The sequence below is a fragment of the Amblyomma americanum genome, chromosome 1, assembly GCF_052857255.1.
Source record: "Amblyomma americanum isolate KBUSLIRL-KWMA chromosome 1, ASM5285725v1, whole genome shotgun sequence".
Taxonomy (NCBI): domain Eukaryota; kingdom Metazoa; phylum Arthropoda; class Arachnida; order Ixodida; family Ixodidae; genus Amblyomma; species Amblyomma americanum.
Genome location: NC_135497.1, coordinates 402,192,094 through 402,216,853, shown reverse-complemented (window position 1 = coordinate 402,216,853; position 24,760 = coordinate 402,192,094). Strand labels below are relative to the sequence as shown.

At 47.7% G+C, this 24,760-nt stretch overlaps 1 protein-coding gene across 2 annotated transcripts in view; it reads left to right on the top strand.

The window, feature by feature from the left end:
• Nucleotides 1-24,760, top strand: part of LOC144115754 (uncharacterized) — a 328,928-nt gene that overhangs the window by 219,502 nt on the left and 84,666 nt on the right. For both annotated transcript variants that reach the window (XM_077650248.1, XM_077650249.1), the window contains 2 exons: nucleotides 1,023-1,131; nucleotides 22,577-22,719. The gene's annotated coding sequence lies outside the window, so the exon portion shown is untranslated. The remainder of the gene's footprint in view (nucleotides 1-1,022; nucleotides 1,132-22,576; nucleotides 22,720-24,760) is intronic.

Genomic DNA, 24,760 nt, shown 5'->3' with positions numbered 1-24,760 from the left:
CTCCACGACAGTTGCATTTTGCCCAATTTTCCATCCTTCTGACCCCGGGTTGCTGTGAGGCACTGAACGAATGAGTGTGCTCTTTATAAGGGAATATCCTGTTTCGATAACAGACCAACGTTGACTTCACACATGGTTTCAGTCTTCCTTTTAGGCGTTTTGGCAAGGTATTTACCGCAGATGGATGACATTTCTAAATTACTGCACACTTGTACTCTCCGTATGTTTAACTTGAGGTGACTGCTGCTACCAATTGCACGGAATATGATGCACAGGGCACTGGAAAATTGAGACAAAGACACACAGCAAATATCAGCGGAAGCTTCAATTCTCTGGTTTAGCACACGGGGTTTTGTGCACGGCTGTGGTTTCGGAGTGCCGGAGACACTGCGATGTGCCTTATTCGTTGTATCTTGGCACTGGTCGTGTCGTCCACTGCTCAACAGCAAAGCCTAACGTAGCAAGCTACTGAAGCCTTCAAAATCAGTAGCTACAAGCAACAGTCAGGTACACATCTCGGAGGTCACGCAGCCAGTTGCCGCTGCCATGCTGCCGCTAACATGAGCTAGAGCCTCCCCCGCTCTCCGGTCCGGTCATCCTGCCGTTTTTGCCCTCTCCACATATCCTCCTTAGAGGCAGTGGAGCCTCCCGTTTGCACAGGCTGCCTAGGCGTGGTGGCACATAGATATAGCCCGCAACAGAGCCCGCCGCATGGTTTACATAGACTCTGATAGTGTGTGGGCGGACCATGTCGCACTTTTCGAATGATATAGAAGTTCAGATTAATGAAATCTGAATTCACTTGCTTTCACTGTACATATATGATGAAAGGTGCTGGTGAAGTGCCTAACATGTTTTCAGCATCTTAGCGGAGACACTAGTGATGGATATGTGTGAATGTTGCTTGGATAAAAAGTCACTTTGCAAACGGGATGGGCTGGCTGGTCATTTAGTTGGCCTGTTGCCACGTGCAGTGCTTCTAGTAGTAATAATGTGTGGCTCCCACACTGGTTTCTCTGCAGGAGATAGCGGCAAGGTCATGTACGTCTCCATGCGCTGATCCAATGGCCAGGGCCCAGGCCACTTTCCTGGCCCACAACGCGGCCGTGGCGGCACATACAGCAGGACCAGGTGATGCTCATTTGCAGTAGCCATGGTGGTTGGGTGCACTGCAGGTTTAGTGTATGCGCTGGCGCTGTCTGTTTGCTTTGCATGTGATCTCCGCATGTGGTTGATACTATAGACTCAGTGACACAAATCGCATAGTCAGTTTCACTTGCAGCGAGTGTTTCCCTCACCAAAAACGGTTCCTTTGGGGCTTGCGTTTCATGATGGGGTGCCACGGAATGTGTTGAATGCAGAAAACAATACTGTGTAGAAAAACAGATTGGAGGTTGTGCAGTTCTAGCTCAATTGATATGATCTGCACACCGATTTCATACACACATGTGCATCACATTCCACAGCCTGTGAGCCACAAAGCAGTCCACATGCGAGGCATTTATAGACATAGACCAGGTAAATGGTCACATCACTGCATGAGGGAAACTTATGGGCTGTCGTAGGAAACAATAAGCGCATCACTTGTTCATATTGTCACGACTCGGTAAAACCCCGAGGATAAAAACGGTTTACTGGTCAACCAGACAGAGTCCCTGCGCGTTTACAGCTTCTTCCTCTTTTAGCATTGCGCTCGTAGATCCAGTCATCTTTTGCGTCTTCTTGCATGCGGCACTTGCCCCCCTCCTCAGGAAGCATAGTCTCGGTGATAAGAAAAGGAAGTAGGAGGTCAAGATCGGTCCGAGTAGTATGGCTTCATACGTACAAGATGGACGGCGTCGACTTGTTGCTGGCGTCGTTTGGATGTCGATAACCCGTCTGGCACCACCTCATACGTTACGTCGGTTAAACGTCTCAGCACAACATAGGGCCCGAAGTATCGCCGTAATCGTTTTTCGGAGAGCCCACGGCGGCGAATAGGCGTCCAGACCCACCCCTTGTCGCCAGGTTCATATATGACACGTCTGTGGCGAAGATTGTAGCGTCGTGCATCATACTCCGCTGAGGTCTGGTGCGCACACGCGCTAGTTGGCGAGCTTCCTCTGCGCGCTGTGCGAGCTCTTGTGTGCGGCAATATGATGCCTTCCTTTTCGATGAAATGTGGTTCTAGCAATTTGTGTGGGATACTTAAAACCCCCTATATTTTTAGTGTTTCTTCCAAAATTCATGCATTTTACATTTTTTGCAAAATTGTGTGTTAGTGGTAACATTTTATTTTTTGATTGTATTGTGTTTGTGGACATCAGCAGAAGTAATGGAGTGATAGAAATTTGATGAATTTAATTGTCTGAGTTCTCTTGAAAGGCAGAACCTGGTAACGAATGAAGTTCTGTCTATGTCTTGATATGCTTGCGCCCCCGTCTGCTCAAGCCAGCTAGTGCTTCAAATGCCGTGGCTCTGGTGTTAACATGCCCACACGCTTGTATGGGAAGATGGTTTGGATTAGTTTATGGGGGTTTAACGTCCCAAAGCGACTCAGGCTATGAGAGACGCCGTCGTGAAGGGCTCCGGAAATTTCTACCACCTGGGGTTCTTTAACGTGCACTGACATCGCACAGCACACGGGCCTCTAGAATTTCGCCTTCATCGAAATCCGACCGCCGCGGCCGGCATCGAACCCGCGTCTTTTGGGCCAGCAGCCGAGCGCCATAACCACTCAGCCACCGCGGCGGCTTGTATGGGAAGATTCACGACATTGGCGCCTGTCAAAACAGTGTTGCCATATTCATACATTATAACACCAAATGTTTCCTTAAAGGAGCCATGACAGCCTATTTTCGCGCATACCCTGTTTATCGCATTTAATTCTCAAATTGTTAGATTAAAATTCCCCCAAGTTTCAGTTGATTCTGTGCGGTAAACGTTTTTAAAACGAATTTTCTCAGTTTCTTCTGCGAACTGCTTGCTGGTCTGGCAACCTCTGATCACTGACGTCAGAGGGGCATACCCGCCCCGCGTTGTTTGCTGCGCGCTGTTGAGGTGCTTGCATGCACACCGTAGACGGCGGTCACTCGAAAAGTTATCCTTTTTTAGCTTATCGAAATAAAATGTATTTTCCGTGTTTTCTTTTCAGAAGCCTTCAGCGTAGTACGCGAGCTGAGTGATCCTTAAGAAAGCGGACTTGCTCGTGGCGCCCGACATGTGATTGTTGAGGAAACAGAAATCGATGCACCCCTGCTTTATTATTTACGCTGTGAAACATGTTAGTTTTATGTTATGAGTATGGTCCCTTTTGCGCAATCAAGTGCTCCCGTATGTGAAAAGCGGCACGTGCTGTGCATGCCTTTGCCGATGTGCACCGTGAAAGCCGCGGCGCTTTGTAGCTGGCTACCAATTTCTTGTCTGCTATTCATCGGTTCGATAATTAAACAAGTTATCACAAGGTGGCACTAGAATAACCTTGAGGCACGAAAGGAGCAGAGAAAAGTGCCGAATGAGACGACTTCCCCGTGGTGTGTGTGCATTTGTAAGTTGAACATACATCCCCTTCGGCTCGTAGAACCGTTTTGCAGGAACTAAGCCGCTTGCAAAACCCTACGCGACTCGAATGCTAATTGAGTGCTTGAAAAAAATAGTACATCATTTAGCGTTTACTGTGCGTGCACATTGTGACCTAGGAATGCGACGATCACGACAACTGCAGCCCCACGCAGGGGTTGTTTACATAGCTATGCGCCAACAGTACTGCTCGTTTGCTTGGGATAAAACGTCAGGTGGGCTCTCCTTATCTTAAATATTACGTAGTATTGCTCACAAATTGTAGTTTTATTCATTTACACACTATGATATCACTGCAAGAACTGCCGCTGATGCTATATCGCCTGCACGAGAAACGCTTCGCGTATCTGGCGCTTCCCGCTAATTGTATCTGCTTCCTCTTATGTCATCAGTATTTGATATTGAAGCACTCTAGCTAAAGATACGTTCGGGAATTACTTGAATTAATGAAAACAACGAGATTTGTTGTCCACAGTTGACGCTGATGGCTGCTCCCGGCTGCCTTCAGCACATGCTGTGCAGACCGGGTCACATATCTGCGCTTTCCCCTTATTGTACTCGTGCCCTGCGATGTAGGTAGAGTTCGCTTTGAGGGCACTCTGGCCAAAACTACTCTCTACAGCTATTTTCAGGCTCTAAAACTTGCGAATTCGCTGTCCGCAATCACCGAAATCGCACACACGAATCGCACTCGCTAGGCCTCGTCACGACAGGGGCCAGTGGTCCGCCATCCGAGCTGAAATTCAAGCATCTGGCAAGAGTTCCCCGCTGATTAGTCAGACAGTGTGAAGATATGAAGTGCGGCCGCTCGTTTCGCTTTTTTCGATAACGGTAAGGTACACAAGCGCAGTTTTTCGGGCCGTCTATTCACCGGGAGTGCAGCTTTCGCTCGGCTGCGCAAGCCCAGGCGACGGCGACGAGGGGCACCGTTGTGCGGCGTTTTCTGCCCGTGTCGCTCAATTGCCTCGCCGATAGGTTCTATGCGCAGGCACCGAATGAAAGCACCTCTTCGCTGGTGCACGCACATCGCGTATGTAGCCGTGGCTAGCATCAGGTTGAATAAGTTTTAAAATTCTTAAGTTTTTAGAATGTCATACCAACTAGTCCGCTATTCCGGTTCCCACTAAGTTCACTTTTTACACTACTGCGATACGGGGTCGTTGATCGTTCTGGCGTTGTCGTTGGTCTAGCTTGACAGACCAGTGCGTCAGTGATGGCATTTTTCATACCGACCAGCCAACTGACCGCCGACTGCCGTCCCATAGGCCTAGTGTAACCAGACCCTATACCTATACCGGAGAATAACTGCGTTACTATTATTAACGCTTTTGCGGCGCCAGTCACTCATATATGGGGGAGGACTGCTACTTCGATCGTCCGCTGAATTACGGGGGCAAGACACCTGGCTGCGCACATTGCAGCGACGAGAGCAGACGACGTTGCTCCGTGTATGGCCTGGTGACGTCGCGATAGCATTCAATATGGAGGTCGCTGCCGGTGGGAGGAGTTTCCCGTTCTCAGTTTCGATTGCATTTTTCGGAATATAGAGTGCGTCCAGGGCAGCCAAATTTCAGAAACTGAATCATAAGCTCTTGTATTAGTTACTGAAGCACAAAACTGCAATATGAAGAACGACCATGTCATGGCCCCTTCAAATTGTCTGTTTCAGGAAGCACTTCGCATTATATTTGTAACCAAGCTACAAATGTCGCATGAGCTTTTTTGTCACTGTTCTCTAAGGTGTTGTACAGCTCGGTAATTCGGACTCGATTAATTTGAACTGACGGTTAATTCGAACTGATGCTGGGGTCCCAGCACAGCCTTGTGCATTTCAGTGGGGCAAAACCTCCGTAATTCGAAGATGTCGGTATTCACAACAGTTACCGTAAAAACCCACGTATAATACGAACCCGAATATAATACGAGGTGAAATTTTAGAGACACGAAATAGAAAAAAAAATTTATCCGCGTATAATACGAGTGAGGTAAACCAGGTAAGCACGAAGAAAGGCATTTATTGCAATCGGACACCGCACTTCAATCGCTCTCATCCTCAACAGCGCTTTCTTCGGAGATTTCCTTGTCCGACAAATCTTCCCACAGGCACTCATCTTCTGTGCCATCGAGGGCGTTTGATATGCCACACTTTTTGAAAGACCGACGCACAAGGTCCGCAGGAATGCTCGCCCACGCGTCCGCAATCCACTTGCACAGCATGGCTGGCGATGCCCACTTCAGCCGCCCAGTCGGCGTCACTGCAGGCTCACCTGAGCGCATCCACTCAGCGTAGCACCGCTTGACCGCGTCCTTGAAAGGCTTGTTTACGCAAACGTCAAGTGGCTGCAGCTGGGAAGTCATTCCGCCTGGGATGACGACAAGTTCAGTGCCGCAATCGCGTAACTCTCTTGACCGAGTCGGCCAAATGGCAGCGAAACGCGTCCAGCGCGAGGATCGACAGGAAGGACAATAGTGCACCGGGCCGCCTACACCACACGGACTTCACCCAGTCAAGGACAAGACCCTCGTTCATCCAACCTTTCTTGTGGCATCTCACGATAACATTCTTTGGCAGCTCCTCACCTTTGGGCATTGTTTTGCGTTTGAACGCGACATAGGGTGGGAGCTGTGCACGATAGCATGACCGTAACCCGCATCTTCTCGTTGCCGGTAGACCGGACGCAAACTTGTTTGGAACCCTTCTCGTGCACTGTGAGGGGTGATGGCATGTCCAGATAAACTCGCGTTTGGTCAGCGTTGCCTGTTTGCCCTAGCTGAAAGTTCTTGGACTTCCGTAAAGAAATAATGTGGCGCTGAAAAGCCACCAGCAGCTCTTCAAACGATTCGGGCAGTTTTTGGGAAATCGACGTTTGCCGCCGTAACGAAAAGCCAGCACGGCACATGTAGCGGTATATCCAGTGCTTGCTCGCTTTGGACGCGGTGCTTGGAATACCTTTTTCTCTAGCAAGCTCCCTAGCTTTTACCTGCATGAGCTCCACGCTCACAGGTAGATGTGCGGCTCGCTGTTCTCTTATGAACTCCGTCAGGGCCAGTTCAATTTCTGGGTATGACCCATTCTTCGAGCCGCGAAAGCTTCTTCGCGTTCCGCTGCATGCGAAAAGTGCTTCCTTTTGTCGTCGCCATCCGCGGATGCTTCCCTCGGTGACGCCGAACTGCCTCCAGGCCGCACTGTTGCCGATGTTCTCGGCAACTAAAATAGCCTTTCTCTTGAAAGCAGCCGAATACTGTTTTCGTGGCCCTGACATCGTGCTCCTCCACGGCAGAAAAAAAGAACCTTCCCTTCGCGAAGCGTGGTTTATGCGTCGGCGCGTACGCTGTCAGGAAGGCCACGCTAGCCCAAGCCACGCCGTCACGGGTAACGAAGCCAAGCCGTAGCAACAAATCAATAACAAAGCCAAGCCGTAGCCACGTGGCAATAACAAAACCAAAACTTCGAGCAAAACTGAAATTTTTGTTCGGATCCGCAAATAATACGAGGCGGAAATTTGAGGTGCTAATTATTGGAAAAAAACCTCGTACTCTACGCGGGTTTTTACGGTAATTCGAATTAGTAGCCCCTGGCTGGTCGGTTTCGGATGCGGTCGATACTTGCTGCATCACCAAAGGATTGTGCTCTTTGTACTCCTTAAGCATATTTATGTGAAAAACTTTGCTCTTTTGCCCCAGCTCCACAAGGTAATCCACGTCATTTTTGCGTTTAGGGACATCGTATGGACCTTTCCACTGCATGAACAGCTTGTTGGAGTCTGTGGGCAGAAAAATCAGAACCTTGTGCCCGGACTTAACCTTTTGGGGTGACTCTCCCCGTCATAGTATGTTTTCTGCTTCTGGCTTGCTTTCTGCAGTTTCTCATGAGCAAGTTTCCATGTGTCTTCCAGGCAGTTTCTGAGGTCGATGAGATAGGTGTACGTTGAGCAACTTTCTCCATCGATAATCTGATTTGTCCTGAGCTCCTTGAGTACTGTCAGTGGCCCTCACACATGGCATTTATAGATCAATTGGAACGGGGAAAACCCAAGACTAACCTGTGGAACTTCACGGTAAGTGAAGAGCAACAGTGCCAAATACCTATCCCATGACCGAGGCTTTTCTTGGCACATTCTCTTAAGCATTGTCTTTAAAGTTCCATTAAATTTCTCCACGAGGCCATTCGCCATCACGTGATAAGGTGACTTCTTGAGCAGCTTGATGGAGAGAAGTCAGCTGACTTCCTTCATGAGGTTGGAGGTAAACATGGCCCCCTGCTCAGTCACAATTTCCTTTTGGATACCAATGCGGGAAAACATTTCGGCTAGCGCTTCCGCAACGTGCACATGGCAGGAAGCGCGACGGCGTCAGGATAACGTGTAAAAAAATCCATCAGCGTGAGCATATATCAGTTGCCTTTATCGGACTTGGGTGAGAAAGGCCCGATGAGGTCGATGGCAACATGCTCGAAATGAGTAGTGATCAGTGGCATGTTGCCGAGTGGTGCAATGCCAACCTTGCCCTTTGGTGTTGTTCTTTGGCATTTATCACACGACTTAACGAATCGGGCGACATCTCCGTGTAGGTGGGGCCAATAAAAATTCTCTGGTACACGATCGGTCGTTCGTCGTATTTTTTGGTGCCCGGCCATAATGCTTTCATGGGCTCTGTGTAGAATTGGCGACCTGAACGCAAGGGGTACAACAACCTGTTCGAAATTCCTGCCAGTCGACATGGAGTAATGCCGGTAAAGAATATTTCCTTCTTCACGGAAGAAGTATTTATGACCCTTACTGGATATAAACTCCTTACTGATTTTAGGAAAGAGCCATTTGAGTGTTGCATCCTTCCGCTGCTCTTCAGCTAACTGGTATTTTCAGCTAACAGCACTGGATTCGTGACACGTGCAACGGGGATAACGTGTCCTCTTGTGTCTTGGCCACGGCGTTAACACAACGCTCCGATTTTACCGGCATTAGGTGTTCCTGGGGAACTGGTGCCGCGTCATGCTAACACGTGCGTTCATCCAGCCTGGGTTCGGGTCGTGTGGTTCCCTGACACCTGGGATGTTTCCGAGCACGAGGTCGTACAAGGGGCATTTCATGGAAAGTGCTGTCACCTCGCCAGAGTAGTATTGCGTATGCACTTGCACTTGCACTCTTGCCTCAGCTAATTGGGTGACGGTACCGTCAAGGAGATATTGTGTCCCTGTGCGTCCTGTCACGCAGTTCTTTGGAACCAAACTCCGGCGGATAACGACAGCATTACTGCCCTTGTCTTGAAGAACGCGAACGAGTTTTGTAGTCGCTAATCATTCCGCACCTCACATCCTACCCTTTGTAGGCTGAAGCACGTTCCCCATGTTTTGGTCATGACCACTAGGAACGGAGCTTTTTTGTTTTACATGTTTTGGCTGTTTAGTGCTGGCAGGCGGGGCAGGTGGGAGAGCACGAGTAAGACGGGAAGCAGCACTCTGCTCTTTCTTCGGGTGCCGACTTCTGCAATTCTCCGTCCGGTGCCCGATCTTGCCGCAAGAATTGCATCTGGGTACCTCTTTAGTGGAGCTGTGACAGTCGGAAGCCCGATGCCCCGGACGATTGCTTAGCATGCACACCTTAATTGTGCCTTCTTCAGCGGGTCGACAGAGACCTTACTGGGTTCTTTCGCTACATCAGGGACTTTGCTGGAATTAGAAAAGTTGTGTGCTTCCTGGAAGCAATCAGCTTTGTCGGCCAGCCCATCAAGTGTCTTGCACTCTCACTCCTTCAAGAAGATAACGAGCTTCGGATGGCAACATCGGAGGAACTGCTCAGCAATCATATGGTTGCGCAGGTCTTCGAATATCTTGGTAACATTTGCCGTTTCAATCCGGTGGTCGAAGTAAGAGAAAGCCTGGCTGCTAACTGTTTCCCTGTCTCACCATCCTGAGCTCGAGCCCTCCGAAATTTGCCATTGTAACCCTGAGCAGTGAATCTAAATCGCTGCTGGAACGCCTTCTTTATTTTTTGATAATCTGCCGACTCAGTGGCAGTCATTCGACCGATCACAGTTAACGCCTCGCCTGTGAGGCACATGCTTACGGCCAAAGCCCATTTATCTTGAGTCCAGTCCTGTCCCATTGCTGCAGGCTCAAAACGCTGAACGTATGCATGCAAATCATCGTGCCGCTGACCGAACAACTGTAACAGTTTTTGTGGGTTGAGAGAAATGTCATGGTTTGATGCTGGAAGGGTTTCGACATGATCAGTCTCATTACTGCAAGTTTATTCTTGGAATCTGAGTTTCAATTCCAGAATCTCTTTCTCTCTCGCAGTGGCTGCCTGACTTTCCTCTCTTTCTGCAGCCTGCTCTGCCCTCTGCGCTGCACGTTCATTGTCTACCCACTCCCTCAGCTCAGCACCCTAGAAACCCAGTTGCGCGCCCAACGTGGCTAAATGCTCTAGGTCCATCGTCGCTCAAGCTTAGCGCTTTGCGTGAATATGGGGCTGTTACTTGGCCCTCTCACTGACGAATCCTGGCAGGCTCACCATATTGTGATGTAGTTAAGGGTCCAGGTCCGTTCAGGAGCTCTGGGCAATAAAGAGGTCGCATTCAGCATCGAAGCACTGTTTTTCTTCGACAACGAGGACAAAATTCGGCATATCTAGCCCACTAGCACGCTAACACACATACACTACGGGGCACTTAAAGCAGCCTAGAGGGGTTCGACAAGAGGAACACCAATGTCCTACTGTGGGTTCCGGTGCGTGCTGCTCCGTTGTGCTGCCACCATGTGCTGCAGGTAGATGACTGTCGACGTTGGTTGTCGGCGACGAGTGGTCACTGGGGAAGGTATCCACAGGCAATCGGCTCGCGGTAACGTCCTGGATACCAGGAGGCCGGTATCAGCAGGTAGCCAGGTGGCAGAAAGAGCCTGGCCAACGGCAGACCTGCATCAGCAGGCAGGAGTGCGTCTGTGGGCCGCCTGGCTGCCGGTAAGCTGGCATCAGCAGGCAGGTGCTTGTTGGTAGGCTGCCTGGCCATGGAAAAGCAGGCATGAGTCTGCAGCAGGGTACTGTGGTGCTGTGCGGGCAGCCAGACCCTGAACCTCGGTACCCGACCGGTGCAGGCTAGCTGGCCTTGGGGAAAACGCTGAGCTCCAAAAAGAACATCATGCCACTCAGCGACACACTGCCACGACTATCTCGAAGCCTAGCTCTGACATTCGATCCTGCATGTACACCGGCTCGCAGCGCACGCGGCCACACTTTTTCGTTGTCAGCCTGGAACCACACAGTGGCATAATCCACATCATCACAGTGATGTCACGTGATGTGTGATGTCTCGCTTGTTCAGTCATTGCAAGTCATGTCACGCCTCAGGTATGCTTGCCATGACAGACGTGACATGAGATGGCGACACCTCCAGACGACCCGACGAGCTCCTCATTCTCTCATGGAAAAGAGAAAAACAAGCTGCATCCACGGGGTGAGGTGTGCACTTGGCTGGCGGTGCTTGCACACCGGAGAATGCCCCACATCACTTTATTGCAGTGATTGCATACTTGATTATACTGCTCAGACACAGTTAGGTTATCGTTGCCACGAGTATGGTCAGTTGTGACTGAACATTCTAATAGAGCAGAAATTCGAGCCTGTTGGTAGGTCATCATGATGTGTTGGTAGCGCGAAGACACAAGGACACAGCAGAGAAGTGTATGGGACGAGTGCAAACTTTCGAAACATTTATTGAAGTACGCAGTACCTCACAGTAGCCGTCACGCATGCGCAAAGCCTCATTCGTAAGAATGGCGAAAATAAACTTAAAGGGCAAGAGTTGTGGGAAGGGTGGAGACAATGAATAGATAACAGATTGTTAAGAAATCAGAAAACGCTGCTCTTTCTGGGTCGCAAGTACTGAGGGCGTGCTGAGACATCTGCCACTCTGAGCGATTTTTACCACTTGAAACAGCTCACGTTCGAGCCTTCCTTCGTGCCGACCGATTATCGAAGTGTTTGTCAGCAGAGGGTGGCATTTGCGGTCCTTACAATGAGGGGATAGATTTGAGCCGTAACCGTTACCTAGGGAATCATCATGCTCCCTTAATCGGTCGTTTAGACAGCGGCCCGTCTGACCGATGTAGACTTGACCACAGCTCAGAGGGATACTATAAACAACACCTTCTTCCTTTTTTTTTTCTCTTTAATTTAACCTCTCCCGCAATGCTTACCGTCAGTATTTATCTCCCACATTCTCATCGCCACGCAGAGTAGCATGCCAGCGAGGCTAAATTCTATGCCTTCCAATAAAGAGCTCTCTCTCTCTCTCACCTTCGTTGCACAGAACAAAACTTTCTGCATGATTTTTACATCACCCATATTTCTTCTGGCCCTTGCCTGTCACCATGCGACAAAGCATCGATATTCTGCACGGCGCGTTAATAACGACATCGACTTCGAATTTTGCTCCAATTCTCTTGAGATTATGGGACACATGAGGCATGTACGGCGTGACAATGACGCTTCTTTTCTTTTCCTCTTCTGTGCGCCTTTGCGAAAGTCTTTTTTTCTTTTTTGTCAACGTTTCTGCCATGGCGACAATCACGTCAAGAGGGTATCCAGAATTTTCTAGACGCTTGACTTGGGTGCTGAAGCTTTCGTTTGTCTTGTGATGACACGATTTCAAGAGTGCTGCATGAAGGCGTGACATGGCTATCCCTCTTTTTACTAGCTTTGAATGGGCTGAGACAAAAGGAAGCAAAGACATCTTGGTACGCAGCGCATACGTCCAGCATACGTGCCCAGGGTCATTGAAATAAAAACGAATATCTAAAAACTGCAGTGACTCAAGCTGAGGTAGTTCAAGGGTAAAATTAAGGCTCGCAGAACAACAATTAAAAACATCTAAAATCGAGGTTGCCAGGACGTGTAAACAGTATCCCGGGCCCCTCAGGGGGGTGTCTGCAGCTTGCAGGCATTGGTGAGTGGTGACACCACGGGTTCCCGAGCATCCGCAAGCAAGGACATTCTCGCAGGGGATGATGGTGAACAGTGCATCACCACGGAGCCGAGCACCCGCGCTTCGCCGTGCGTGGCATTGCCGTGTTCGGGGAAAAGGGGATCTTGGTGGTTGAGCCGATGCCGAGCGTTTGGACCTTTAAGGCCCCTCGGCGGACGCAACGCACCACTTTGGCCCCAGCTTCCTGTAGACGGCACCTCCGGCCTGACCCGACCGGGGGAAATCGGCAGTCTCCTTTTCCTATCCTCCCCTCTATCTTTCACTTTCCTACCCCTTTCTCACAAGTCTCCTGTCTCCTACTCACTTCTAGTTTCTTCCTTTTTTCCTGGCGGCGAGGGATAACCTTGTGTGGCCAACCACCCTGAGTTGCGTCATATTGGGTTATAGTTGGGGTGTACAGCTGGCGTGGGCAGGACTTGCTTGCAAGTTCCTGTCCCGTCCCCAAGTTGGGCTCCATGGTGGGTGGCTGGCATCGTATCCAAAAAACACATTTATTCTATGGCTAACGTTCTCTCAGCAACTGATCGCCCTAACAAGAGAGGGAGTACCGATGTAACTCAGAAGTTCATTAAAAAAAAGAAACAAAGTTTCCCTAAGTTTGAGGTGATTCATATTGAGGAAACTGATAAATCTCCTAGAATAATCCCCCTATTCATTGTAGAAAAATGTTTGACGGGTGTCTTGGGCTTTGGCTATAAGTTTACAAAAATGGCTAGTGGAGACCTCTTACTGGAACTCCAAGAAAGCGTCCAACAGTCAAAACTTTCCAACATTGTGTCTATAGGTGACATCCCTGTATCGATATCTGCCCACCGATCCCTCAGTACGGTCCGTGGTGTAATTTCAGAGAATGATTTTCTCCACCTCACTGAAGAAGAAATCAAAGAAGGGCTTGCTGAACAAAACGTCGTTGATGTCCACGGGATAAGAATAAGAAAAGAGGGCAAAGAAATCTCAGCAAAGCACATAGTCTTGACATTTGCACATAGTACTCTCCCTGACTCAAATGAAGTGGGTTATCTAAAAATAAATGTGAGACCCTGCATTCCTAACCCTCGACGATGCTTTAACTGCCAAAGGTTCGGCCGCGGTTCAGTGAGTTGCCACGATGGAAAAAGTTATGCAAAATGTGCTTCAAAAGATCGCTCTTCTGATGACTGCGACGGCGCCCGACTCTGTGCAAACTGTGAGGGAGACCATGCTGCATACTCCAGGGCGTGTCCGTACTGGAAGAAAGAAAAAGCAATAATCACACTCAAAACTACTGAAACATTTCGTTCAGAGAAGCAAGAAGGTGATGCACACAAACATGCTCATACTCCTTCACAGCAAAAACAAACTTCGGCGATGTGGTGCGTGGGCGCGGCGCACCACAACAGGCTTCGGCACCTGCCCAGGCCACTCGCAGTGAACCTGTAGCGAGGCCATCCGCGCCCCCAGGTGGAGTAGGTAACACTACCCCGCCAAGCCAAGAAGAGGCCTCGCAGACCCCCGTGTCCGTGGCCCCCAAGACCTCCTCCCACAGGTCGAGGTCCAACTCTAATGTCCACGTGCCCTCTGCACGGTCGTCGAGCGCCTCTGCAGAGGCAATGGACACGACTCACGGTAGCCCCGTGCCATCCACGTCGGGTGGTCGGCGGAGCTGTCTGGATCGGTCAAAAACAGACAGGCCCCGAATCAAGGGGCCATAAATAACTTGATCTAGTTTTAACTACATAGGAAAATAAAATTAAGATGGCTTTCATGATGCAATGGAACTATAGAGGACTTATGAATAACTACAGTGACATAAAAGATATCCTAGGAGCACACGCTCCTGTTGCGTTATGTCTACAAGAGCCAAATTTAGGGCCACAAAACAATAATTTTCTTAAGAATTATACGGTTTTCCGCCGCGACCGAGAACAGGCGAGCAGGCTGTCAGGAGGTGGGGCAATTATAGTGAAAAATGGTGTCCTGGCTAGTGAGCTTAAACTATAAACAAGACTTGAGGCTGTAGCAGCCACTCTGCTTGCACATAAAACCATTACGGTGTGCTCTGTATATATCGAGCCACAGCTGAAAATAACACTGCTTGGCTTGGAGGGTCTTTGAAAGCAGCTACCAGAGCCATACCTGGTAGTTGGCGACTTTAATGCACATTCTCGTTTTTGGGGAAGCGAGAAAACTGACGCTAGAGGGCAGCTCATCGAGGATTTTTTTCTATCCACTAATATCTGTTTGCTGAACTTGTGTAAACCCACATACTGTTCCCCATCCTCGGGGAGAATGAGCGTATTAGATTTGTCTTTTAGTTTACCGCCTGTTTTTAGCGATTTGAAGTGGAGTGTTTTAGACAATCCATATGGAAGTGATCATCTTCCTGTTATAATAGTTCTGTCATCCTCGCCAACAGTTATTTCTACAAAACCGCGGCGTTAGAAACTACATTTAGCTGATTTGGCATTGTTTTGAAAAAAAAGTCCAGTTTACAGGATTTAATTTTAGAAAACCACAGCATAGATGAGATAAATGAAATGTTCACAACATGCATTCTTTCTGCTGCACATGTATCAATTTCAAAATCCACAGGAGTGGTGTGCCAGAACCACAAAATTTGGTACACACGGGATTGTAAGGAGGCAAAAAAACTGCAGAATAATGCTTGGGGAGTGTTTCGCAGATACCCAACTCATGAGAACCTAATTTTTTTCATGAACGCAAGAGCACATGCGAGGGGTATCTGGTGCAAGGCAGAGAAAACATCATGGCAAATTTGTGTCTCTTCTATAAACAGCTCAACCACATCAAAAAAAAATGTGGGAGCAAGTTCGAAAATTAGATGGCCGCTACTCACCTTTCACAATTCCTCTTTTCACTACACCTGGTACACAAACGAGTTTAGGGGACCAGGCAGACATATCGGGGGAGCACTTCGCTGTAGTTTCCGGTTCATCACACTACAGTCGAACGTCGTTTTAACGAAGTAGCATAGGGACCGTAAATGAGTTTGTTATACTCGATATTCGTTTTAACAGTGTGCGCAAATATCGGCTCTGACAAATCCGCAATTTGGCTCTCGCAAATACTCTAAATACTAAAATGCATTATTCCGGGCTTCGAACCCACTATAAACTAGGTAATGCTTACCTGTCTCCTTATGGTTTGTGGCATTTAAAACAAAATAGAGCGTAGTATGGGAAAGTCAAATTACAAAAGAACAAGGTTCGACAAAACAGGTCTACATTCGTTTATTTGAAGAAGGATGTGATATTCGTCTGGTGGCTTTTCACAGCACTGAACAGAGTAAAGTTTTCCAGTGTCCATGCACACGAGGGCCTTTTCTACCTCAGCAGTTTGGTCGTCGGCAGTTTTTCCAAATAGCCTTTCAGCCTCCTGGCCATGTCTGCGGCGTCCGCACTGCTTATTGGTGGTTCATCACGTTCGCTGTCACCTTGCGCTATCGCTGCTGCTGTTATCCTCGGGGACCTCGACGCGATCCACAATTTCTTGATCCATCATCTCAGGCGCCACGGCCAAGTTCTCATCGGCTGAAACGAAATCATCAATTGCGATGCCTGGGAGTGCCAGTCGATCTCAAGTATTGTCCAGCTCTACCAGGCTTTCATCAGGCTGAACTTCGTCTTCGACGTCAGGCAAAACAAAACCGCATTCTGCAATACAGTTCCTTATTGTTGACTGCCTCACCTCATTCCAAGATCCATACAACATTTCAAGCGTCGTCTTGATGTTGATGGTTGTTTCTCTGCGTCGATCGATTTCGAAAACCAGTTGCATCACCAAATGCTTCCGGTAATTGCACTTGAGCGAACGGATAATGCCCTTGTCCAACGGTTGCAAAGCAGAAGTTGCGTTTGGTGGCAGAAACACCAAACAAACTGCCTTCAGCACGATCGAGACTTTGTGCGCCGAATAGTTGTCCAAGAGCAACAGGGCCTTCCTGTGCTGCCTCTCCATGTCCTGGTCGAAATCTTTGAGCCAGTCTTCGAAAAGCTTGGACGTCATCCAGGCCTTTTTGTTAGACAAGTACGCAACCTGCAAATTACGGACTCCTATCAGGCACCTGGGACGTGCAGACTTGCCGATTACGGTGAGTCGTCTTTTGTGTGAGCCATCCATGTTCACGGCAACGACAACCGTCACCCGGTCTTTGTTCTTTTTTTCTCCATGGCAGGTTTCATTCTTTACTGCCAGTTACTGCTCTGGCAACAACTTGAAAAACACGCCGGTTTCGTCAACGTTGTGCACATTGCGCTCGTCGTATTCCTGGAGCAGAGGCCGAAAGTTCTCTAGCCACTTTTCACATGTCTCCACGTCGACAGCAGCCCCTTCGCCAGACAATGTGTGGCACGCGATCTCGTGTCTGTCTTGAAAACGTGGCAGCCAACCGCTGCTCGCACGGAAATCTTCATGCCCTAGTGCACAGGCCAGGCTGATGGCCTTCGTTTGAAGAAGTGCTCCCGATACTGGCAAGTTTCGTGCCCTCACCTCGTTAAACCATGAAAGCGAACCCGCTTCCACGTCCGGGTGATGGTAAAGCCTAACTCGCTTACGGTCAGCTTTTATAGCGTCCTCGGTGTTGCCCTCAATCTTCTTTCTTGCGGCTAAAATGGTGGATAAGGTACTTGGGGGAACGCTGAACTCCGCTGGAACATCCTTTTTCTTGCGGCCACTGTCCACAGCTCTCAATATCTGCAGTTTTGTCTCGAGCGAGACCGCCTTCCGCTTCGTTGCCATGTCGACCTGGCGCTGCACTGAGATGATGTCGAGGGTGCCGCAAAGCAGGCTCTCTACGCAATGCCGGCTCGCCACCGCCGCCTCGCTGTTGCCAGTGTTGCCGCGCTTGTCTTCACCGCTGGACAAGTGGTGCCGCCCTTCGGATCTTTGTCGTCATATGAGCTTTCAGAGTTTTTGCACTCTGTTCGTAGGTGGCGCGACCAGTCAAACGCGCAATTGATGTGCCTGGCCGCGGAACTTTCTGCAACCTTTTCAAACGATAAAAAAAAAGTGTGCTTGTGAATTGGCTTCCAATATTTATTTTGCTCTTTTTATGCTACCTTTAGCGTTTTGAGCCTTGCGTAAACCTAATATTTCTTCATTACAGCCGATATCGCGGTGGATCTCGCATTTTCGGTTTCGTTATAAAAAAATAAATTTCGTAAAACTGAAGCATAACCAACCAAAGTTCGAATTTAGTTTGCTATAACCGATAATTCGCTATGTCAGTGTTCATTATAACGAGGTTCAACTGTATATGCAGTCATTTCTAAAATACAGAAGTAATAGCCGAAAAACAAAGGCTCCCAACAAGTGGAGGTGCTAATGAAAAATATGATGGTCTTATTGCACTCCAGGAAATCAACACTGTACTGTCTGCTGGTAAGAAAACTGCTCCAGGACCCGACCAAATACACCATGAAATGCTTGCCCATCTTTCCAAGCCTGCTGTAGAGGCACTTTTAAGATTTTTTTACAAAGTATGGGTTTCGGGGAAAATACCTCAAGCCTGGAAAAAAGCTCTTATTGTACCGTTCCTTAAACCTGAAAAACCCCCAACCTCTCCTAGCAGTTACAAACCCATCGCCCTGACTAGTTGCCTCGCAAAATCCTTTGAAAGTGTCCTTAATATAAGATTAACGTTTGTCTTTCGATCCTCTGAACTTCTTGATGCCCATGAGTGTGGTTTTAAAAAGATTTTAAACAGATCACCTAGTCTGTCTTGAAAATACTGTTCGAGAAGCTTTCGTTCATAAGCAACACTGTTTCGCTGTATTTTTCGATTTAGAAAGGGCATACGATACGGCCTGGCGGTTCGGAATTCTTCAAGACCTTGCCGAGCTTGGCATCCGAGGAAGAATGTTGAACTGCCTAAAAGACTTCTTATCTAACCGTTATTCATTTCATGTCCGCCTGGGTACAATCCTTTCGAGGAGTTTCATTCAGGAAAACGGAGTACCTCAGGGGTGTATTTTAGGCACAACTCTCTTTGTTGGAAAAATGAACTCTCTTACGAAAATAATCCCAAGCTCCGTTATGTACTCAGTCTATGTGGACGACCTTCAAATAGCTTCTACTTCCTCCAATGTATCAACGTGTGAAATACAAATACAAATAACAGTATATAAACTGGCAACATGGGCGGAGAGAAATGGTTTCCGGTTTTGCCCACAGAAATCGGTGGCAATTCTGTTCTCACTCAGACGAGGCATACATACAGATCCCACACTACGCCTGAACGAATTAGAGTTACCAGTGAAAAATGAGCATAAAATTCTTGGTATAACATTTGACAGAAAGGTCACTTTCTTACCTCACATAAATGCATTGAAAAAGAAGGCTTCTCGATCCGTAAACTTACTCAAAGTGCTGTCGAGAAAACACTGTTGAGCCGATAGGACATGCCTCTTACAAATTTATCGCTCTGTAGTCCGCTCCACACTGGATTACGGATGTATAGTGTATGGGTCAGCGAGGCCATCGTACCTTAAACGGCCAGATCCAGTACATAATTTAGGCTTGCGTCTTTCCACTGGTGCATACAGGACGTCGCCCATAGACAGTCTGTATGTAGAAACGAACGAACCATCACTTACAGACAGAGTAACGATGCTCACGTGTTCCTACATTCTAAAAATCCATTCGCTACCCAAACACATCTGTCACCAAATAGTCACAAAGTGCCCATCCAGAATACTGTTTAACAACAAACCGCTCTTGCGTTTTGAAGAGATGTGCCAAAATCTCGGCGTACTGGACACATTGCCTGGCATTGCTGGAAGACTAGATTCACTGCCGCTATGGTACAATTTCCCGGAAATCTATGATCTCACTCTTGCACATTTCAGCAAAAAACAAGCTCCACCACAGCATATAATACAAGAATTTTTTGCACTCCAGGAAAAATACAGTACTTGCACAGCTTTTTATACAGATGGCTCAAAAACCGATCTTTACGTTGGAAGTGCAGTCGCACAAGGTAATTGCAATCATACAGTGAGGCTACCACAGTGTGCATCAATCTTCACTGCCGAATGTTACGCCGTGTCTGTAGCCATTGAAAAAATAGTAAAAGAGAACCTCGCAGACAGCATTATTTACACAGACTCCCTACGTTTGCTTACAGCTCTCCACTCTAGAAATGCAGTCATTGCTATGCTTGGTGATATCATACACAACCTAGTAATAGCCACAGCTAAAGGACAAAGCCTAAAACTCTGCTGGGTACCGAGTCATATCGGATTTAGAGGCAACGAGAGAGAAGACTTTTGTGCTGCTCAAGCACGTGACAAGCAAATCAAGAAAGTAAATATTCCATTAAAAGATTGCATGAATTTAATACATCGTAGCATATGACAGTCAGAACGGTGGTAAATTATTGCATAGGAAAAAAATCAAGGATCCAGTGTCCTGTGTTATGAACCTCAACAAGTGAGCGAAACAGTAAAAGGCACTTGCGGACTCGTCGTTCAAGCGCTATCCTATTTCGTGTGGAAGATATTCCACCTGACCTTCTTGAAAAAAAAAAGTAATGAAACAAAACCCCGGAAAAATCAAGATTGGCAGTTGCCTTTTTTCAAATAGAAGAAATTTGCAGCCAAACGTTGTAGGTTATGGTTTTACCATTCCAAAGGCTGCCCAGGATAGCGTACGCGGATGGTGTACGTCGAAGGGGGAGTTATTTTTTGGGCATTGTTCCTCTTCAAAACGAAATAAAAAGAACAAATTGCGGTATGAGACAGTGATATATTGGTTTCACATAACACAACGCAAAGATTAAGCTGCTTAGGTGCTTGTGAGCGAACAAAATTAATTCTTCCAGTGACAGAAAGGAGCGCCAGGAAAATTTTCGAGGTAGCGGCCGCCATCCCTTGCCTCCCGTTGGTGCCGTCACTGAAACACAGCCACTGATTTCTCTTTGAAAGGTTAAAAGTAATTTTCCATTGGTTTCTTGCATCTTCATTGGCAGCCAAGCGGTGATGCATTAAAAAACTGTCTGCGACTGTCCTGTCGGCCCCTCTTAGCCACGCAGCATGCGTACTGACGATGCGCTGTTGCTGCTCCAGGAGTCTACGCCAGCGCCGTGGCGCGGCAACCTCTTCTAAAGCCTCATGGGGAGAGTGCTGGTTTTGCCCCTACACAACCTTCGAGAACACTGTACCACCACCCTTACTCCACTTTCACACCACTCTTTCACCCTCCCGAATTGCCGTCCACCACCCACCCACTCATCTCCGTCGGCCCCAGCCTTCAGAAAAATTCTGTTGCATGTGTGAAGCCCCATCTTTGAGCAAAGCATTCATTAGCCCTTTCAGAATTGCATTATGTTCTGCTATCGAAGAAAATCTGAAAATTTGTTTGTATGCAGGCAAACCTTGATATCACGAACATGGATGTTACGATTTATTGGCTATATCAAACTCTTCGTGAATATTCTCAATAGACACATGTAATTTTCACTTGATATATCAAACACGGTTGGCCCTAAAACGGATATATCTAACCCCCCAGCAATAAGCGGCACCCACTCGGACGGCAGGTGGCACACTTCGCCACTCTACACAAGTGACTGGAGGTGGTGCGGCTGGAGTTCGTGTCAAGGTTCACGCTTTGATCTCATGCTAGTGTTGAAATCTCGCACTCGCCAGCTGCGCCAGAGAAGATAGAGCGGTACGGAAGGTTGGTAGCTAGGAGGTCAGCACGTGTTGAACCTCTCGCGTTTGCCGACACTACCCCGGAAGCAGTGGAGTAGGCAGCTGCCCTTTGCAGTAACTGTCCTGCACTCATCTCGGCCGTCACAGGAGTGTTGAAAATGACGATAGCTTTTGCTTTGACGCACCATTTTTCATGCAACACAGTTGTGAAGCGGGGAAGCCACTATTGCTGGCTCTTGACCAGCAGCTGGTAGAGCTGTTTGGGGATACCGCTATAGCTGGGTTTTGACCAACTGGCATTGTTATGTGGGGAAGACAACCTAACTGGCGCTCAGTTCTTTTTTGTTTGTGGAATCGCCATGAATGCCTTCAGAAACTCCAGTAAAACTTGCGAAAATGTCTCCCAGTTTCTTTAACAACATCACCTGTTTTGTGATGCCTTGACTAACTGAACTGCTCTGCTGTTGTGCGTGTTTTTGACGAAATTTTATGTTATAAACTTTGGCTATATCAAACTATTGCAGTTTTTTTTGTGTTTGCTATAATGAGATAACAGAAGCGCCTCAAAAATTTTTAAAATTCATGTACACCACGCACGTCCATGCTCATGCGATTCCAGGCCTATCCTAAAAAAAAAAACATTTATGCCCAGTTAATTATTTTTTTGATCAGCAGCTAGGGCAACAAAAAATCAACTACAATGTTTTTAACAAAGTAAAACATTCCACTGCACAAGAGAAGAAAAAAGTTACAGCACCAGACAGCACTTGCTAGGCGCACCATAGAACTTTGTGATGTCAGTCTTTATTTCTTGTTTTTGAAAAGTGATTCTTTTTTTTCTAGGCACGAAATGGCCCTACCATTCTGTCGAGCAGGGATTCCAAATGTTTCTGACATCGTGAAAACAGCTCTAGATGCTTCGAATAAAGTTCCAAAAGTGGTGTGCACAATCGTAGATGCTGAGTCACAGAGAGGGTGGGTAAAACCGTCAAGGTAATCATTGGGGATAAATTCAGCTGCTTTGCAGAATTGTCACTTCAGATGTATGATTTTCCCGTAATTTTTTTTTGTACTGCCTGATTCCTGGCACTGTTTTCTTTCGATTTTTATTGCATTCATACCATTTTGATATGACTCAGTGGGCATGCTTAAAAGTTGGTCAGAGAACGCACATCAATGCATGAAACAAAATGCACTTGAAAGCTGAGTGCCATCCTTGTGTGTTTGTCTGTTTGTCTTTGCCTGATCCCAACCTTTTTGTACTGCCAGGATGGCAAAGTCACCAATCAATCAGCCCAGGGGAAAGGTTTATCTTCGATACAGTGGAACTGACACAGCATGCCTGCAGTATTCAGAGGCCCCTAGTGAGCAATCTTTGCATGCAGGTGGGTGCCCTGGTGTGGGCCCGGCTGGGCTCTGCACGCCGCTGGCCAGCTGTGGTGGTCACGGAGTTTCCATTTGTGGCCAGAGACCAGCTGCACCTGGCCGCCTGTGGGTCTGCTGGCTGGCTTAGTACAGAATCTCCCAGGTGGGTATCTCGGGGCCACTGGCTTCGTGGGACTGCTCTCTGCCTGAATATATGCTTGGTAAGCAGTGTGATAGTTGCTGGCAGAGTTCCTGAGTGCCAATTTAATGTGTGTTGCAAAAGACTGCAGGTAGGGCACGCTACGAAATCGGCCTTAATTTTGCATTCGCAGCTGTGCATCTTGTTATTTGCTTTTGCGTAATACTGCATGCAGTCAGGTGCAGTTATGTGCTGCGAGAATCCAAAGCACCATGGTGTGCCTCAGCTTTGAGAGGCTGTGTATTTGGCACCGTGTGTTTTTTTGTTAATGTTAAAAGGCATTAATGGATACACAGTATTTGTCTTCTTTGATAGCAAGTTTAAACTGGGGTTGGTTGTCATTGGTTATGGACTGTGCGATTTGTATCGTTTATGCAGAGTTTTAACATTGGGATGTGTGGCTATTGTGTGATCTGACTGGGGATGTGCTGCATAAAGCAGATTCCTAAAAGCAGTGCATTGAGTAGGAAGCCTCATTGTGTGGAAGAGAAGAAAAAGGAGCCCCAGCATGGTATCGTGGGGGCATGAAGTGTAGCGACAAGCGAAAAGTAGCTGGAAGAAACGTGGAGATGAGTTCAAGAATGGTGAGTTTCCTTGAAGACACACTGTGGTAAGGTGAGGCATTAAAGCTCAAGTAATGTGAAGGACATTTAAAGATTGAGAAATCAGGATATCAATGGTAATTTCAAGGTCAAGGCTTGTAAGTCCCGAAGAATTGCAGATGTTGATGAGCTTTACTAAAGTGGCGGTTTGAATATTTGTACAGGTTAGTGTGAAAGAAGGTAAAACTGATTAATTCGTAATGCACGCAGTTTGAATAATTCAAAGTCCGAACAAATGAAAGCGAACAAAAGATATGGTTAACTGCCATCGTGAAGCAGCCAGGTAGTGAGATTTTCCCTTTTTATTCTTCTAAAAATTTCCACGATTGCCTTTCTTTTTTTTTCTTCCCCGGAAGGTAACGGCCAACACTTTCTGTTCTAAAGCTGGACCTGAGCAGAAGGCCTCCTCTTCAACTAGAAAACTGAAGAAGAGACAGGCGGCTCTTTCAACGCATCCGATTTTTGTAGTGGAGGGCTGTGTCGGAGTCGCGAAGGAAGGGCTATTGCCTGTGAGCATGGTCGGGAAGGCTGAAAAATACGGCAGCATGTGGCCATTCTGCGACTGCTGCTTTTTGACCAAAATGGCTATGTAACCTCTGCGACTCGCATTTTCACACCTTTGAGCCGCGGGAGCTGCTCAACCGTTTATGTTGAGAAGCAAAAGTCTCCACGACAGTTGCATTTTGCCCAATTTTCCATCCTTCTGACCCCGGGTTGCTGTGAGGCACTGAACGAATGAGTGTGCTCTTTATAAGGGAATATCCTGTTTCGATAACAGACCAACGTTGACTTCACACATGGTTTCAGTCTTCCTTTTAGGCGTTTTGGCAAGGTATTTACCGCAGATGGATGACATTTCTAAATTACTGCACACTTGTACTCTCCGTATGTTTAACTTGAGGTGACTGCTGCTACCAATTGCACGGAATATGATGCACAGGGCACTGGAAAATTGAGACAAAGACACACAGCAAATATCAGCGGAAGCTTCAATTCTCTGGTTTAGCACACGGGGTTTTGTGCACGGCTGTGGTTTCGGAGTGCCGGAGACACTGCGATGTGCCTTATTCGTTGTATCTTGGCACTGGTCGTGTCGTCCACTGCTCAACAGCAAAGCCTAACGTAGCAAGCTACTGAAGCCTTCAAAATCAGTAGCTACAAGCAACAGTCAGGTACACATCTCGGAGGTCACGCAGCCAGTTGCCGCTGCCATGCTGCCGCTAACATGAGCTAGAGCCTCCCCCGCTCTCCGGTCCGGTCATCCTGCCGTTTTTGCCCTCTCCACATATCCTCCTTAGAGGCAGTGGAGCCTCCCGTTTGCACAGGCTGCCTAGGCGTGGTGGCACATAGATATAGCCCGCAACAGAGCCCGCCGCATGGTTTACATAGACTCTGATAGTGTG